Source organism: Struthio camelus, chromosome 1 (assembly GCF_040807025.1).
Source record: "Struthio camelus isolate bStrCam1 chromosome 1, bStrCam1.hap1, whole genome shotgun sequence".
NCBI classification, from domain to species: Eukaryota; Metazoa; Chordata; class Aves; order Struthioniformes; family Struthionidae; genus Struthio; species Struthio camelus.
The window spans coordinates 81,224,475-81,240,348 of record NC_090942.1 but is presented as its reverse complement, the minus strand read 5'-3'; the positions used below and the strand labels follow the sequence as shown (position 1 = coordinate 81,240,348).

The 15,874-nt window shown below is 41.5% G+C and overlaps 1 protein-coding gene across 1 annotated transcript in view; it reads right to left on the bottom strand.

The window, feature by feature from the left end:
- BORCS5 (BLOC-1 related complex subunit 5) overlaps positions 1 to 15,874 on the bottom strand; it is a 78,229-nt gene that overhangs the window by 50,586 nt on the left and 11,769 nt on the right. The gene's annotated exons all lie outside the window — the stretch shown is intronic.

Below are 15,874 nucleotides of genomic sequence, written 5' to 3'. Positions count from 1 at the left end.
ACAGACGAACTGATGAAGTACAGGCTCGGTAAGCGGTCAGTGAAATGGACTGAAAACTGGCTGAACTGCCAGGCTCAGAGGGTTGTGATCGGCAGCAGCGTCCAGCTGGAGACCAGTCACTAGTGGTGTACCCCAAGGACTGATATTGGGGACAACACTGTTTAACATCATTAATGCCCTGCATGATGGGACAGAGTGCACCCTCAGAAAGTTTGCAGACAATACACAACTGGGAAGTGTGGCTGATACACCAGATGGTCGTGCTGCCATTCAGAGGGACCTGGACAAGCTGGAGAGATGGACAGAGAGGAACGGCATGAAGTTCAACAAAGAGAAACGCCCTGTCCCGTACCTGGGGAGGAACAACCCTATGCACTATTGAGGGCTGACCAGTTGGAGAGTGGCTTTGCAGAGAAGGACGACTTGGGGGTCCTGGTAGACAACCTGAACACAGGCCAATGTGCCCTTGTGGCAAAGAAGATCAACAGTATCTTGGGCTGCATTAGGCAGTGTTGCCAGCAGGTTGAGGGAAGCGATTCTTCCTGTCTGCTTAGCACTGGTGAGACATCTGGAGTGCTAGGTCCAGTTCTGGGCTTCCCAGTACGAGACAGATGGATATAGTGGAGTGAGTCCAGCAAAGAGCCGAAGATGATCAAGGGACTGGAGCATCTGCCATACGAGAGGCTGAGAGAGCTGGGACTCCACAGGAGTCAGGACTTGCGAGTAATATTTATGTAATCCCTACTACCACTAAAGACCATCGTAAGACTTGAACTACTCTGCACGTTACCTTTTTGAAGTAGGCTCATGCCATACCCACTTGACAGAGTGCAACTTGCTGAGAGCTACAAGGAGTCACTGCCAGGACAAAATTTTAACTTACCCCCTGCCCTGCCTCAGGGTTGGTACTACACTTCTTTTATGCCACTTGGTTAATATAAACTAGCGGAGTCTAGTCTGACTTAGAGAAGAAAAAGCAGCAAAAAGTACTCTATTTGCATTCTGGAATATGGGAATGATTGCCTGAGAACATAAAATGCACGTGTTTCTTATAACCTGAAGGAATGCTTCTGGATCATTCAGTTCAACTGAGTGTTTCAAATTCATTCACTCGGCCAAATTCCTTTCTTAGTTACTGAAAAATGGAGCAACACCATTGTGGCTGAGAGACAAGTTTTAGGCTATTGTAATGGTAAAGTGTAAAAACTGCTGTGTGTGCGCATGTACACATGCACCCCACATGTTTAGACTGAGTGCTACTCCTACAACTGCACTGCAAATTTCACAATAGGTTTTTTGTTTTTTTTTTTCTTACAGCATTAAAGTTATAGGACTATCCCCTGCACTTCTAGACATCCTGGCTACACAGAAGAACTCAAAAACACGTTCTTCATGTTTAGAAAAAGGCAAATGAAGTACTAAAAGCAAAATTCCTAAGTGGTAATTTTTGTGGTTAGAACATAACTCTTCAATGCTTGGGGTTGATGAAGACAATTGTCATTCACCCAGAACACTCCAATTCATGCCAAGGTTTTTTCCTAGAGAAGACTGAGGTACACAAAGGTGTTCTAACTTAGAATCCCTACCATACCCACGAGGTCTTAAAAACCAAACGTGACTAGCCTAGAATTGCAGCACACACGTATAATGCTCCCACTGTCACATAGTAGCTATCTACCAACAGTTCCCACTAGTGCAACACGTCTCCCACTTTCTCAATAGTCATGCCGAGCTTGCATTTCAGAGGAGCACCCTCCCCACTTCCTTCCCTCCCCCTCTAATTAAGCACTTGATGTCCCTCTCTGGTTCTTCTTACCAGGAATATCCCAAACTCTCAGACAAAAACCTACACTTTTTGCCTTATTTGTCCCAACCTCTACCCACTTAGAGCACTCCACACTTCGTAACAACTTATCTTGCCCACCTTCAGTCTTTAAGAAGGCTCGTTTTTCACCAGGCCAATACAATAAAAACATGTTTTGCAAACTCCACTGGTTTTGAGACCAGAGGAGCCTGATGGCTCAGAACAATTTAAACAGAGGTAGCCTTTGTATGTTTTGAAATAGCTGCCTCATCTCTCCAAAACAGTTTGCTCAGTTATAACTGCATACTTAAAACAAGCTGTCCTGTTGAATCACATGGAATGGGGGTTGATTCGCGAAGGTCTACAGCCAGGTGCCTCCTTCAGGTTTCACAGCAAGAGTCCATTCAGAGAGAGGGATCATCTCTGCTGCTCAGCAGATAACATGCAAGACAGCAAGAGGTTTGCATCCCAGACCTTAAGCTTCACTTGACCACTACCAGGGGTTCAACCACAATGCAGAAAATCCTTGGCTCTGGAGAAACTAACCACTTCTCAACTACAGCTGAGACACAAAATTACAATATAAACAAACTTTAAGTTACCTAGCACTAAACACGCTTCACTAAAGATAACATTGCCTTTCCCTCAGGTCATCCAAATACAAATGATAAAAAACAACGGTGACTTCCCCTGCAGACGCAGGCCGACTTCAGTCACCAAGATTTCATTCATCTATGGTGCTGCAAATGCTGCAATCTGGAAAGTTTCTTTCTATCCTATTGTTGTTCCTAAACAAAATTCTTAAAAATTGGTAGAAGCGTAATGTAAAATCTTACCATATCAATGTCAAGAAATTATGCTGCTGCTAGAGAAAGAGAACATTAACGAGTGTTCCTTGATAGCATCACAGCCCTTGTTTGCCACAGTCTTTTCCAGCAAACACAGGAAGAGGATGAAAACATTCTCCTTTTCAATTTTATCCAGAAGCATTGGAATTAACCCATAGGATAGCTTTAAAGTTCAGGCAGCATTTTTACCAGTAGTCTTCTATCTTAAAATTGGCAGCATTCGACTGGCCTCTAGCTGAGGCCATGCTAAAAAAAAACTAAAAAAATAAATAAAAGCCTGAGCTCCAAATTGAAAGTTTCTTCACTCTTTTTGTTTTTTTTTTAAAGGAAACTTTTTTTTGCTTTGTATCTGCTTTTAGGACTACAGGAAAGAATGTAGCATTCCAGTATACAGGTTAAACCAATTTAAGTCAAATGTGCTGTCCTACTCCCCCTATATACATCTGGTCATGTACACTGACCTCTCCTTTGCATCATCCCTGGCACTCTTATGGCTAAGTGGAAAGCCAGTTCAGGGAACTGAGATGGGGAAAACTAATCTTGTTTTTTAAAGAGGGATGGGAGGGGTAGGGTTAAGTTTTGAGCTGGCTCAGCTCCCTGCTGCCTGGCTGCCTGAGAAGCAGGGATAACACAAGGGAGGAGGGAAAACAAGACTGCAGCAATTCTACCTTCAACCAACTTTAAGCTCAAACTGAATTTGGCAAGCCAGCTGGAAGGTTAGAGATGAAACCTGCTGCGCTTACACCATTCCCTGAGGATCACTTCATTGCTTGTGCTGCATACATTTGTCTCACATACGCATTGTATTTAAAAATAAAGAGCTTTGTGAAGAGCTGCTGGTCAACTTTGAATGAGCTGGGCACAGCTACATAGCCCAATATAATGTCATGCAAAAATACACAGGCTTCAGTCTAAGGAGCAGCACAGCCCCAGCTCAGTGATGCACTTTATAGCTTTATTAGCCAAAAATGATTCTGCTTCACTAGTTTGATTTGACCCTCCCTGACACTGCAATGCACAGTACAAAATATATCCTTAACATACATTACTCCTCACAAAGGTACTTGGGGCGCCTACATGGGAATGGCACCACTACTGACAGTGCAAACTATAAGCATCTTCCCTACGACAAGGCAGTCTGCCCCAAAGCATTTCAAATCAAGAGGACACCACATTGCAAGCCAAGCCTACAGATGCGATGCTTCCAGTACCCAAAAGCCTGCAGACAGATTACAGATAGTAGCATGAACACAGAACCACCCAACGTGGATCACTAACTAGAGACCTGATTAATCCTGCATCCTCCCTGCAATGTTAGGAACCCTAGAATCAGCCCAAACAGTGTAACCTAACCCGTACCTGAAAATTAGCATACACTTAAAAACATAGGGCTTTATACTCTCTCCCAAAACATTTGGTAATCATTTATTTTGACCACTCCCTCTATTTCTAACCCCTATACAAACATCCAGCTCCTTGTTGAACCTTGCTATATTCTTGGCCTTGTCAGTATCCTGTGGTCGCCTGTTCCAGAATTTAATTGCAATTCCCAACTTCGGGAGCAGCCCCCAGTGGTCTCCCTCACTCGACCCCTGAGCCCGCTCCGCTCATGTGCGGATGAAGAATGCTCCTGATGACCCTTTTGAACATATCTGCTTCAGATCTCAAAACCCATACATCAGACCATCAGAAACTGCAGAAAGGTAAGAAGCAGCACGTCTATGCCAGGCTAATCCCTACAGCAACACTTCCAGAAGTGATTAATTCACTCTGCCAGCCAAAGAAAGCACAGAGGCAGAAACCAGAAAAGCTGCATCAGAAAACAAAATATTCCAACAATGAATAATAGCAAGGAGATGCTCTGTTTTTATGAGAATACACCTGAATTAAGGACATGTTCTCATAATGCAGCAGTCCCTAGAAAACAGACCGAATGGATCAGGCACATATGCACAATCGTGTTGTATTATCTCCCGCCTTGCATCTCATACACCAGTAAGCCACACTGTACTGGCCAGTTTCCAGAATGAAATCACATAGTCTGCTATCAGCACTGTGAATTTATTTTTCCCGAAAATGCTGATGTCATAGCCTGAGAGCTATTATCAGTGAGGAATTATTGATTTTAATGTCAAGTTGTGCAACCGCTCAAGAGGAGGAGCCAAGAATGAACAGGCTACTCAATGACACATACACGAAAAAATATAAGTCTGATATCCAGAGCAGTTGCAGCTGTGGCCAAAAAATATATAATTTTATTCCACTAGAGACCTATTGTTGGGTCCAAATTTCTTACTGTACTTTGCTGGAAAAGAAAAGTCAAACAGGTCAGTTGAAACAATCAATGTACGTGTTGATTGCCCATATAAATGGCAGAAGTACTATCTGAAAATTAGACCAACTTCACCTGGTAAATGCCACAATCAGACCTGGAGGGCATGATTTCATCATAAGGGATGGATGCAACCGGGAGTTTGGAGCAGGATCCACTGGAAGATGTGCGTGCCACTTGCCAGTATTGCACCTACCGGACCAGTGCTGGTGAGGAGTTAAACACCCTTGAGAAACTCAACCCAAATTTCACCAACAGTCAAACAGGTCAGCTCTTTGGTCACACATGGAAACAGGGGGTTCCTGGTGGCCTAAACGCTGTCATGTTTCAGCACAGTATCCAACAAGCGCTGGAGTCAGCGCAAAGGAAAAGAGAGAGGAGATCGGGTAGGCAAGCAGCAATGCTGGCTGAAGTGCCATGGAAATGAAGCCTCGGGGTGAAGTTGCATTGGGTCAGTTGTAAGGGTTCAGCACTGTCCCTACCCTTCTCTTGGACCAGCCCCAGCACTTCTCTGACAGAGCAATAAGCCAAACCAGCTTGGTAACTACGGAAAATTAACCTGGCACAAAAAATGGTTCTCTGCCAGGTTAGCAAGACAAATCAGCTTTTTGTAGGGGCCGATCGCTGGCAAACTCAGAGAGGATAAAGCAGGGGGAATGCATTTGGAGGAGGAATGTGAGGGGGCGTATTCGCCTCCTTTGTACAGCAGTGAGCCATTACATCAGCTCGAGCTGCACCACACAGCCTTACCCCGAGGAGCCAGGCCGTCTCACTCACCCTTGGAGAGGACACCAAGGGGACTCCAGTCTCTGCATTCAAAATCAGTTTTCCGGTGGGGTACATCATCATTCTGATGGTCTCCCATTCATCAGCACAGTCAGATGTACCACAAACCCAAAAAACAGCCTGCAAATAAGTGGACAATATTCTCCATGGCACTGATCCCACAGGTACAACCCAAGCCAAACACTGTGCTAGCACACAGTTTCTGCTTTCCACAAGCTTTCAGCTTAAATCTGCCGTTCTTCAATGATTGCCTCACTTTAATACAACAGGGTTATAAAATTTCAGTGCAACAAATGTCATTCTGGTGGGAACCAAATGCTCATTTAAGAAAATGAAAAAAGCAACTTATTTCCTTATTTTACTTTTCCAAATCCTACATGAAGTGAGAGTTTACTAGATGTAGCCAAAAAGCAAAACCAACAACAGTCCCATCATCTCTTAATGGAGGGCTCAATCTAGAACATCCTGTGAGCTGTATTCCAGGCATCCTCCCCACGCGGGAATTAATTAGCAATTCAACAATGCGCTGGACTGCCTCACAGGTAACAGACAGGCTGTATCCACTTTGCAGAAATAGATTCCTTTCATAAATACCAGAAAACAACTACACAACCACTACTTATTGGTATCTGAAGCAGCAGACAACAAAAAGTCAGCTTTTTGAGCAAATTTAAGGTAAATGCTCACTGAAAAGAGACAGATGCTCACTGAAGAAAAGGTTGCAGTGGTTTAAGATATTCCCATAATCATCTTTTCCTGCCTTTACTATTCCCAGAAGCAGATGCAGCAAAGTAGCTTATAGGAGTTCCCTTTATGTGCTTCAATGCAGAGTCATCTAGTTTGTCTTTACACGCCACTAAAAGCTGCCAGTGAGCCAGTCCAACAGTCCAGACACTAAAAGGTGCCTCTTTCCCCTCACCTCCTCTGACCTCCTGCCTAGGTGGTCCCACTCCCATCACTGCTCACTTAGACCCTTCCACGATCCAGTCCCACTTCCTAGCCCAGGAGAAAACCAATCTACTTTTCCACTGCTTTAGTTTTCTGCTGTGGTAGCAAGTTGAACCATCTCACTGCAGGTCTACCAAGAGTCATCACTGGGTCAGTAGCAGAATCAATAGACAGAGGGAAGGAAGGACAAACAGATGGCACAGAGCCTGCTCTCTAACTGCACTGAGAGGCAAGGTTGGCCTAACCTGCCTCATGGGATAGGACAATGCTGCCATGGGGATCGGCAGCAGCTATCAGCATAAATCCCTTAAAGCTTCACCTCTGCTCCTATGGCACACATCCAACTGCAGCCTGAGAGGTGCTTTCATTCCTAGGATACCACAAAGGGTTGAAACTTGCAGAGAGAAGCCTTTGACTTAGGATCATTTAAAGACATCATTAAAATTGGGAATTCAGAAACCCAATATTACTGATTTCTCTTGAAAATACCAGCATTTACTTGTGAAGTAAGCTTGTACAGGCAAGTATTTCTTAAAATCTCCTTCTACAGGCAAAGTACTTGTCTAAGAACAAGGTTTATTTCTAATATCTAAACAAAGCCAGAAGTAGATTAGATAAAGGTAAAGAGCCTTGTTCTGACTGCTCTATTGCATGCAACATGATCTGCTTCTAGATCAGCATCCCATAATGCAATCCAACCTACTACAAACATTTCAGAAAAAACATATCTAAGATGCCAACATCTGAAAGAAAAAAAAACACCACCACCTTAGAAAGCAGAGACCTGTCAAAGGTCTATCAGTGTTTTCACTTGAGGAATGTGTTTCTCAACACACTTTAAACAGTTTTCTAATGCAAGTCTCTGGTTATTACTCCAAAATGGGGGGCAGTCAAGCACAAACCCCTCCATTTGTGTTTTATGAAGCTGCTACCTACAGCATTACCTTGAGTCTATAATTAACTACATAGCAAGAACATGCTTCAGGGCAAGTATATTTAATGTCATGCCAAATCCCTCCATGACACCTCAGAACAGAGCTCTCTGGGACAAAAGCAACTCTTCTACCTAGTAAGAGCACAGAATCAATCTAACCATGCTTTCTTCCCTTTTTAGTTTTGGATAGTACGCCTTTTTGGACAGAAGAGGTCACCCCCATCTACCCCACTTCACATGAGAAGGGGAATTTAAGCATTCCCTTGAACCAAACTTTTGTTAATTTTACAATTCATTAACCGCTACGTTCAGACAACAAGCATCTTTAAAACCTTGCAACCTTTGATGGATTCATCCAAAGTTTCTCCACTGAAGACAGTATTTTACCATACTTGCAAGGACAAGAATACTAATGAGACCTTCCTATCTCAATTGTCAATCAAGAGCTACTAATATCTGACTTGAGGCAATTTTGAACATTAAGGCCTTCTTAACAGCGATTGTCTTTTGCTTCATAGGCATCATGGGGGCATATCACTAAAGAATAAGGCAGGGAAAACGTTGAGATTGTCACCTGTCTTTCTGCTCTATAATGTGCAAGAGTCCTGACCTCCCACTACTACTTAATGCTAATCATTACCAAAAAAGGCCATTTATTAAAAAGTTAAATTTTTTTTTTTTTTTTTTTTTTAGAAACTCCAGGCCTTGTTTCAAAGACTCAAAAAACAAACTAATAAACCTGAACCTAACCTGATATGAAGTGCTCTGTTTTGACCCAAGTATACGTGAAACTGTATATACAGACTTTAGGTAAGTGTATACTAGCACTCTCAAAACAGTGCGTTTCTGCTCCTTGATCTCCTTTACAATAGCGATACTTGGGCCATCACCAGGGAGAGCAGCCCAGGAGAACAGGGCTTAGGTTTTCCAGCAGCAACCCATGCTTTAAGTGTTCGTGAATCTACAGCGAAGCTCCACCAGGGGAGTAGCTATTCTTCTGCCATTAGCTAAACTGGTAAAATGTACTGTTTTCAGGATAAGACTCTTCAAGTAGGCAAGATGCAAAATGCTAATATAAAGAATAAGCAGACAGAAAGGAAGATGACACAGGAATGTGGGAGTCTTTCAGCTCTGATCATTATACAGATTCGGAGAATGTTTATTCTTTTGTAAGGAAAAAATAAACAAGAACTGGAGCATAAACATGAGATAAGGCACTATTTTAAAATCATTTCTTACATTTCCTTTGAAAGAATTAAACCATTTTCTTTCAAACTTAACAAAATTCTTAACCCTATGTTTTGTGACTAACTTATTTGCTGGAGCTATTTTAGTATGTTAAAAAAACATAAATTAGGTACAGGGAATTCCAGACTTTCTGATAACTGAGACTCATGGGAGCAAAAGATATTTGTGCATAGCTCTGTGCAAATGAGCACATTCTGGCTTAATTTCAGGAGAAAATGTCCCACAGCTGAGAATGTAAAGTGGGATAGCAATGGCTCTCAGCAAAATACCACCATTTAATGAAATACCACTTCAGTTCTGATCAGCAGGACTCATGCCCCTCCCTGAAAACTACACTGACACAGTTCAAAACAGACAATAGAGCAGTGACTGGAGATGTTACCTTATTCTACCATTACACATAGGATGTGGAAGTGTACTCCTAGAATAAGCATCTCAGTATGTCAAGACATATTGCAGTTAGGGCTTTGGCACAGATTTGCCCTTGTGCTAACAAGGGAATTCAGCCCCTTTTTCCATTGTATCCCATCCCATCCCCCCTTTTCTTTCTTATACTTGTTTTAACACAGGATGGCACAGTGCAACTAGCTAGAAACGAGTGGTTTTTAGCCAACTAGTGGCTAAAAACACTAAGCTATCTCTTCCTCTCCTCAGAAATACCAGCTTGACTGGTGAGTCGCTCATATTAGATATTCTCCAGAAACTGTCATATTAAATGAGAAGGATGAAGAAAGCTAAAGGGAGAGGGAGGCATAAAAAGTAAATATTATTTCTCGAATGAAAACAGTCAAAGTACACTGAAGAATGAATATACACACTGAGTATGCTCACAGAAAATGCCAATTTGATAAACACTTGGGAGAAATTTGTCTATTCCATTACAAGTTCTAAAAGGAGTTATCTAAACATTTCACATCCGCTCACATAATGTAGACTATTACACTGAAGTCCAAATACTTTTTACCAGCTATGTGAGAAAAGTAAAATCATTCTTATTATAACAAACTATCCACAAGTACCAAGGAAGTACGTGGTTTATAACCTGACATACAAGGCTGAGTAGAGAGGCTGAAAATACCCCTTTGGGTGCTGGTAAATATTGGGCTAAAAACCTTTTTTTAATTCCATTCAAGCCTTGGCTTCACTAATATTTAGTATAAAATGAGTAAAAATATTTAAACAACTTGCCTTTTAACTCTAAGAAACAACCCAATTATTCTTATATGATGAGAACTGTAAGTATACCATGACATACATAATTTATTATGGTTGAGGGGCCAGAACAGCAGATAACATCTCATGCCTGAACAATCCCATTACTTCTGAGATTTCACATAAGAAAAAAAAAAGTAAAGTTTTTTCATTTTAAATCCAAGCCCAACCCAAATCTCTTCTATTGCATGCAAGGGCACATTTGTGGTTGCATTTCACAAAGAAAATAACTCAGAGGAAGTTTGGTGGGCGGGGGGAACGACACTTAACAAGAAGTCACACTTACTTGGGTACTAGACACACACGGGCTGACGTAGACTTCAGTCGGAAAGACGGGAACCCACCACAATGCAAATCTCATTTAAAACACGGTAGTACGCGCTAGAAGTTAGGGAAATGACAGACAGGAGGGAGAGATTTCTGCATTTTTTCCACCATGTGGTAAAGTTTATTTCGATTTACTTTCTGATATTCAGGGCCTGAACAATATAATAATACAGTCTTATCTTGATTTCACTGTACCTTAGTTTGATAAGCTAGAAAAAGAACCCTAGTCAGCTGGAGAATACAGAGGCAATCTAGCATAATGTAGTCTATAATCTGCCCTCTAAAACACTTTAAAGTCAAAAATTAGGAGAAAGGAAGAAGTAGTATAGATCTTGTTTTCATGTCTTTTATTTTCAAGTTAAGATGATGAAGGGGAACAAATCAAAAGCATCAAAATAAATAGCATCAAAACAGTTTCTAAACAAACAGTTTATGAACAGTCAGCAACTTTTGTTTCTTTAATCACAGGTCCTTCTCAAGATAGCTTTCCAAAAAATAAATTAATTCTGCTGCTTTTAGGAATAAAACCCCAAACCATTAGCTCAACCTGTTCAGTTCACCCTCGCTTTTGGAAAATAACTAAACCGAGCAGTGAGTCAGAGAGTAGCATATCAAACATTTGCACACAAAGCCACGGAGGTACAAGCCAACAAGTCAAACCAAGACAACAGAACTTCCACTCCCGGCGTTGCAACCTGACACGCGGCTGCTTTAGGGCCGCCCTCCTGCCCTCCTCTCCTGAAGTGGAGAGGTCAACCTCGCAGGGGCTAACATTTCAACGGAAAGCCAAACTACTCAAGCCAAGCTATTCTTTGCTCATTATCTTCCCCACATTGAGTCCAAAACCTAATTTAGTAACATGCTTGCCTTAAAACCATCAAGATAAGTGTCTCATTAGTTCTGAAGTACCTTGCCGGGAAAGTTAGCTTGAACCAGCCCGGTGCCAGATGTTTCAAGACGGAAATCTTTTTAATAGATTTTTGGAGAAGAACTTAGTAACAGTCATAAGTCTGTGTACTTAAACATTATCCAATCGCATAAGGTCGCTGCTCCACAACCATTAAAGCCAATCTCAGCTGGCCCTGATGTGACCTCACTCCACATCTCAGAAGACGTCTCTCCCCACTAGCCCTGGTGCCTGCCTGATCCCACAATAAGCCAACCAAGGTTCCTAGACTGCCAGAAATTCCCCCCCCCCCCCCAGATAAGGTTTTGCCAGTTCAGCAAGCCTGGGCTAGATAAGCACCAACGTAGGTACAAGGGAAGGGTCAGCATCCAGCAGTCAGGGGAACGGCAACAACACAGAGCCACAGCAGCATCCAGTTACATCACTCCAGAATCGCACAGCTGGGTAATGCAGAACTGGAAAAAACACTCAAGTTCAAAATGACCTAACAGTTCATCTAGAGTTGTATGGGAAACTCGGGAGTGTGCCCAGTAGAATTGCTTCATTCGTTGGTTATGTCAATCACCCTCTTTCTGTCTTTCATCCTGAAACTGCACTTACAAGAAACACATAGTAGAGATGAGCTGCCCATGACTACTAGTTAAAAATCCATTGATCAGGGTTGGAAAACAAACAGCTTCATTTTCTCCCATTTCCAAAAAGTATACCTGACCCATCAATATTTAACAATTTTTCTATTTTCTTTTGTCCTGTATGCACTATCCTCACCTTTTCCTGTTGCACATTGACCATGACGTCGCACATGAGCGCAGCCTATTTTCAGCCAATTCACCTAACCAGTTTTCTGTTTCTCTATTTAGAGATCAACCTTTTTCACATCAGTCATACTGTTGAGGTACAAGTGCCTGTATGACTAATTCACTCTTGCTGACTCAATGCACGGTAAAAACACTGTATTTTAATTTAGACATTAAAAAGAAGATGCAATCAAAATGTTAACCAAGAGGTCTGCAACTCTGTACATTCTTTTCTGAGGTGGCAGTAATGTAGATACCTGTGGAAAGAAAATCAGCGTTGTAAGAGCTATGATGTGGAAAATAAACCTACTTTTCCCACATTTGTCCCATTATCTTGCATTAATGGCTAGGTTAAGTCGCTACATTCTTCATCCAAATAAAGATGCAAACATTGACCTCAAAAGTAATTGGATTCAGATACTACTACTAACGGCATTGGCAATTTAAAATAAAGAATGAGAAGTCTAAACATACCACTGTAGCTCAATCATCAGTTGCCAAACTACAGATTATTAGACTAAATAAGCAATACTTGTTTTTTTTTTTTAATATTTTTGGTCAGAATTTCCTAAGGTAGAAAAATTTATGTGTTTCCAAAAAAAAATATATGGGACATTAAATTTAAAAGCTGATCTGGAGAAAGTCAAGGCCAACATCACCAAAACACCACTGCCATCCAGGTTCACTAAGCCCAGTATCTCCCTCTGCCACTGCCGGAAGTCAGGTATAAAATAGAATAATTATGCAAAACAGACTTTCTGCTTTTTCAGAAATGAGTCCAAATCCATTCTTGACAACAACTCTTGTCAACCTCTGCATTTTACATCAGAAAAATTTGTCTGTTTTCAGTACTTCAAGTCCGTTAATTCATTTTCTACAGTGCCATCAGCTTCAGATATGTTGATTTATTCACAGGCTATTCCTCATTTAACAGTGTTACGACATCCATTTCGGTACCAATCAAATTTCATATTTATTACAGTTATAACGAAAACAACCTAGCGAATAAAAGACTTAAGTTTAAACCAAGTGCCTTTCTAAATTTTAGCAAACGAAATATCTGAAACGCTTCACGTGCCTGTTTCAACATCCCATGATAGACGATTCCTCCCTTTCCCTGTTAGCAATCCACCTCTACATGTCTGTAAAACTATGTTACACACAGAACAGGACCCTCTGTGAGCCTAATTACTTCTTCCTAACTAGGTGGAGCACAAATCTAACTTAAGATTTTAATTAAGGTTTTGCAAGTATCAGAGGCTCTTTCACATATGTTCTTGTGTATGTTCTTGTGAATTCCACAGTAGCAGATAATTTTTAAAAGCAGAGATTTAAAATCCCTGTCATTCAAAGTATAAGCTCTGCAACAACAGTTTACCAGGTCACAGGAAACAGCTGTTTCTTTTATAGCGTAAGAAAACTTTGCTAATGAATACCATTAGCTTCATTTCTTGGCCACAGAGATACCAGCAGATGCCCCAATACCCAGGTAGTAAAGACAGCAGACCTGACAGCTAAGCGAGAAAGGACAGAGGCATGCACCATCATCTCCTAACTAACACAGGACAGCAGGTAGGCAGCATATATGCATAACGTTGCTCCACCAGCAGCAAGGTAGTATGAGAGACTAAAATAAACCCACTTGACATTTTATTCTTCTGTTTTTGTTGGTCACCGGGTAAGAAGCTGCAAGTATTGCACAACATCTGCACAGCAATTTGTCCATGCCAGGATCACAGTTAGTTTAAACAGACTCATGGTGTGAAAAAATCCATCCATCAAAACAGCCATCTGGACCCTTGAAATGACTACAGCTTGGGACCAATTTAATATGTGAACCAAAGCCTAATTCATATCTCCTGTTGTCTTTATTAGGAAATTAAGCAAGTAAATGCCAACTGCCTGCAGTGAAGCTTACTCATACCACCCTGCATTTGTTACTGTGCTTTGTTTTGCTGGGGAGACGTCAAAGACAACAGGGACAAAAAATAGCAGTCTGTGGGTTTGTGCTTTTTGTAACTTCTGTGAAGTCAAATTCAGGCAATAGGCCAAACAGTCCACAGAAGTCCAAGCAAGTGCCAAGTTTCCTTCAATTTTGTAGCAGGGTCCTGCAGCGCTGCACACGGTAGGTTCAAAGTGAATCCATGCTGGCACCTCAAGTCTCCGGACCACCCTACGTTAGCAAAAAGGAGAGGTGCAATCAATTCCATTTTAAAACTCACCTGGGTTCTTAGCTCCAAAGAGGACACAAAGCTGCACAAAATTTAGATGCTTCCCTGATGAAGCAGTGAGTTCGTTTCTGCCACCAAACACCCACGCACCCAAGCACACTTCAGAGCTTGGGAATGATTTCAGATAGAAATCTATGCAAACATTCAAGAAACAGAGAGTCTCATCTCAATAACCAGCATAGGCTTCCTCAACTGCATTCTCTACCCCAGAATACAGTAAGACAGATGGGCAACCAAGGAAACGTAGAATAGGGGAGAATTTCAACACACTGCAATGAAAGCAGCTCAAACACTATCCAAATTGACTCAAAATTTCAAGTAATTCTAGAACTGGCGATGGCACCCCCAGACAGGTGGTAAGAGAAACCAGAGTAGGTATTCTACTCCTCATCTTGTTTGTACAAATGTAGAAACACACACATTTGCTTCCATTCTGATCATTTACTTTCTGCTATTTTTATATCAGAGAAACAAACAAGATTTAATCTCACAGAAGGTAAAGCAACATGCATTACTTAAAAAGAAGTTCCACCTCCAGTACCTCTTCCATTTCCTACTAGGATAAAAATTTTATTTACTCAGATGCAATCAAAAGGCCTAATACGCAAAAGAAAAATTAAAACCTCCTCCTCTTCCATCAAACTTTCCCTTTGAGTTTAAACTTTATTTTGCTGACGAAAAGATAAAAAGTGATAAAACCCTCACCAACCTTCTGCCCATCAACCTTTTCAGCTGGCTGAATATTCAGACACTCATTCCTTGCAAAGAGATGTGAATAAGCACTAAAGCATCACCACCTTTCTGTCAACTTTATTTGTGGTTGATATCATATTAAAATGAATGGTTTAAAAATACAAGCAATTTTACTTAAAACTTGCAAAACTGGTTATCGGGATAACATGTACTGTGTATTATTCCATTAATATCCACCTCCTGCTTCTTAGAGCTCATTGTATCCTCTCTTTGGGCTCACCTAGGCAGAATAAAAGCAAAGGGCTACTACTCACTGACACGCAGCCAAATGAAAGTTCCTAGGTTTTTTAAAGTCTGCTCATCACTATGACTTATAATGCCAAACCATAAGATCACACTGTCTAGACAGCTCTCTCAAATTCCCATTTACCCTGCCACAATTGCAAATGGTACTTGCAATGCAGTAAGCTCCAGGTCAGGTTGCAATTTCACACACCAGGGTATAAGGATACGTGTAACAGGCCATGGTACAGCTTGCATTGGCCAGAGTCACAACTGTAAAGAAGGATTGTCCTAGAAGGATTGTCCTCATACGCACGCGTGTGCGCACACACACACATAATCAAAAGGTTCCATGGTGGTATAGCAAAAGAAGTAGTACAGTTAAGAAGAGATGATCACTTGTCCAGGCCAGGTAATATCTGAGCCAGACAGGAATCCTTCAGGAGAAGGGGTTTTCTCTGCACTCTGCATCTGTTTTAATTTGAAAATTGGCTTACTATCCCTCGGGACTGGCACACAAGTTTC